The sequence below is a fragment of the Dioscorea cayenensis genome, unplaced genomic scaffold, assembly GCF_009730915.1.
Source record: "Dioscorea cayenensis subsp. rotundata cultivar TDr96_F1 unplaced genomic scaffold, TDr96_F1_v2_PseudoChromosome.rev07_lg8_w22 25.fasta BLBR01001901.1, whole genome shotgun sequence".
NCBI classification, from domain to species: domain Eukaryota; kingdom Viridiplantae; phylum Streptophyta; class Magnoliopsida; order Dioscoreales; family Dioscoreaceae; genus Dioscorea; species Dioscorea cayenensis.
In genome coordinates, this window is record NW_024088292.1 from 9308 (window position 1) to 13080 (window position 3773).

The 3773-nt window shown below is 44.0% G+C and overlaps 1 non-coding gene across 1 annotated transcript; it reads right to left on the minus strand.

Annotated features, from left to right (window-relative positions):
• Positions 1-727: 727 nt before the first annotated feature.
• LOC120257138 lies at positions 728-834 on the minus strand. The gene has a single exon (XR_005535540.1). It is a non-coding gene; the product is annotated as a small nucleolar RNA R71 (small nucleolar RNA).
• Between the last annotated feature and the right edge of the window lie 2939 nt (positions 835-3773).

Genomic DNA, 3773 nt, shown 5'->3' on the forward strand with positions numbered 1-3773 from the left:
GACAAAGCTTGGTTGGAGAGGGTTGATAGGGTGATTCGACAGGTACAGGAGCGTCCCCTATCCCCTCCGACGTGATAGATTCTACCTCCGTTCCTTGAGTTCTTTGCTGCCATAATAGAGTGAATGGTCTAAGGAATGAACCTCCGCTGGGGCCTAGTTGCGCGTGCAATGGAGTGAAGCGTTGAGGGGATCTTAGTATCTAGTGCTTAATTGTGGCTAGGGACCTTCCGCCTGGATCAAAGGGTTAGGTCTATAATTAGGAAGGGATTTATCACTTGGAATCCCTAGAGCTCATTGCAACTTTATTCGAGTGCGAGGTTGAGAGGTTATTTAATCTCTCCTCCGGGACATGAATAGAGTTAGGCATAGTTGACGTTATATTTGGAACTATGTATGTAAGGATTTCCACGACTCACCATTGCATTGAATAGGAAGCATAATAGAGAGTTCTTGCACTTTAAGTGATTATGCTAGGTAAAGCATCATCCGAGTACCCCAACTTTATCGATTGCCTTACCTCCTCCTTAATTTTGCTCTCTTACTTGTTGCTTTTAATTGTTGAGAATTGAATCATTATCACACTTATCATTGTTGATACTCCACATAGCTAAGAATCAAATTAAGTGTCTTTACTCCCTACTCCCTGTAGATTCGACCCCGCTCACCGGGGATTATTACTTCGACAAACCCGTGCACTTGCGGGATATGCGCAAGGGGACCTTGTCAAAAGCTTAGGAATGAGATCTCGTCCTTTGTGCAAATGGAATTGGAGTCTCTTTCCGAGACATGGGAAAGGTTTAAGCAACTTCTGCGAAAATGTTCTCAACATGGGTTTCCAGAGTGGATGATCATTCAGACTTTTTACAATGGTTTGAACCCAAGTACAAGACAGTTACTTAATGTAGCGGTAGGAGGTACCTTAGGTAGGAAGACCCACAGAGAAGCCCGGCAACTAATCAAAGAAATGGGGTTGAACAACTACCAATGGAATGCTAGGGAGAAGAAGAAAGTGGTCGGCATCCATGAGATCAATGCGGTTACACAAGTGGGAGCATTGAGTAAGAGTTAGACACTCTAACTTCTCCGAGATTGGCGGCCGTAACGAGTTATGATTGATGTGGAGGGGGATATTCCCCATCCGATTGCTCAATAGCCATTGGTGGTACATCCTCCATTGAGCAAGTTGACTATGTGGGTAATGCAATGAGAAACCAAGGCAATCCTTATAGTAATACCTATAATTCAGGTTGGAGGAATGGAACAACCAAGGGTGACAAAAGGCCACCGCACCACCGTGTTTTCAATAACAACAAGCCCCAAACATATAGAATAGAGTTTCAGGCTTGGTGAGCGGGATGTCCGATCTAGAGAAAGTATTGACCCGATTTGTGTAATCATGAAATACACAATTTCAATCGGTCGAGGCTACACTTCATAACTATGTCACTTCATTGCATAATTTAGAAAATCAAGTCCGACAAATTGCGAAGTCTCTATCGGAGAGAGCACAAGGAAGCTTGCCAAGCAATACCGAGACTAATCCAAGAGAACATGTGAAGGCGATAACTTTGAGAAGTGGTCGTGAGGTTGAAGGTAGGCTTCCAAGTGAGAAGACCAATGTTGAAGCACCCGAGGTTGTGGAGGTTGAGGAGAGAGCCAACAAAAAAGGAGGTGGCACCTACACTTTACAAGCCATGAATCCTTTATCCTTCAAGATTGAAGAACAACCAAACTGATGAGCAATACAAGAAGTTCTTAGGTCTATTTAAGCAATTACACATCAACATTCCTTTTGTGGAGACGTTAACTCAAATGCCTCGGTATGGTAAGTTTTTAAAAGATCTTTTGACCAACAAGAGGAGTTGTAAGAGAGTGCATCGATGATCTTAGATGCCTCTTGTTTGGCGGTGTTGCAAAAAAATATGACGAATAAGAAGAAAGACCACGGAAGCTTTGTGATTATATGCAACATTGGCAATTTGGGTGAAGAGATGGCATTGGCGAATTCAATGGCTAGTATCAACATCATGCCATACTCGTTCTTTCAGAAGTTAGGCTTGGGAGAGCCTAGGCCCAATCAGATAACATTGCAATTGGCGGACTGAATAGTGAGACACCCAAGGGACATCAATGAAGGCGTTCTTGTCAAGGTGGACAAGTATATATTTCATGTAGACTTCGTAATGTTGGACATCGACGAGGATGTAGATGTTCCTTTGATACTTGGTAGGCCATTCTTGCGCACTTCCAAGGCATTTATCGACATGGACGACGGGAAGTTGACACTGAGGGTTGGAGATGACAAACTCACATACTGACTCACTGAAGCCATGCGACATTCTCTTGACTTTAATGATACTATGTATTTTCTTGACACTACTAATGAGATAATTGATGAATATGTGCATGAAATGTTGAATCTGGACCTGTAGGAGGGGTTCCTAGATCAAGAGGTGGAGAATGAAGAAGTAATGATGCTTGGTCTAGAGGAAGAAGTACCATCTACCTCGGGCATTGTGAAGAAGGTGCTCCAGAAATGAAGAGGGCAAGGAGACACCACAAGAAACTCCATAAGGCTGTTGGGGATACACAAGAATGGAGTAAGAGTAACGGACCTTCAAGTGGTAACAAGCCAAACAACTCCCCCTCTACCTTCAAAAGACTATGTTCATCGTGCTTCCAAGTAATGGGTAAGAATGAAACCTTCGTCTATGAACCCCCGTGAGGTAAGACAAGGTATGGCAAACTAACTGACATTAAACAAGCACTTCTTGGGAGGCAACCCAGGTCTTTACTATTTTCCTAGTTTTTAGTTTAGTGTTTGCATGAATAAGGCTTTAAGTGTTGATGTCTTGATTCTTAGATGCTTTTTTTGTGATTTTCTCATGGATATTGTGGTGTTATCATGTGCCTAATCGTGTGTGGTGAAGAATCTTGGTCGTTTGATACATGTGTTTCATGTTTTCTTTGGTTAAAATTACATTGTTTGGTAGGCTCTGAGTGTTTATTTGTGTTTAGGAATTTTCAGCAGAGCCTGTAAAGTTTCTAAGTGTCCAGGGAAAACACACACCCGTGTGAATTTCCACACGATGTGTGTTCTCATTCAAAGCTCATCTAGAGATATCACAGGGGCGTGGACTCGCCCCTATGAACGACCTTGTGAATTTCACACAGCCGTGGGTAATTTCCGTACGGGCGTGTGTCATCCTACAAAGACTTAGCATTTTTCCCGAGAAGACACATGGGCGTGGACTCAGCGTTGTGGATGATCTTGTGATAAACACACGGGCGTGGGTCATTTCCGCACGCCCATGTGGATCTCTGCAGATGAGCTCCTTTCCATCCCGAGAATGCACAGGGGCATGCATCTGCCCCTGTTAACAGGCCCTGTGAAGTTCCACGCCCGTGTGATAATTACGCACGGGCGTGGGAAACACTTAGAGAATTCTCTCAGTTGGATAGAAGACCCATAGGGGCGTGGAGATGCCCCTGTGGGTCGGGCGCACTGGCGTGGGGAATTTCCACAAGCCTGTATTGTTGCTTAAAGAGGCAAAGAGTGTTTTCATGAGAGCACATAGGCGTGCGTCTGCCCCTGTTGGTCTCTCTTGTGGAGTCACACGGGCGTGGGTAATTTCCACATGTCGGTGTGAATGTACAAAAACACAAAAGCCGCGGAATTTCTTTAAAATCCCTTTGAGATTATTCATTCTTACACTCCCAATCACTCAGACAACACTCTCCACTACTCTCCCAATCTTAGACCATTGATCTTG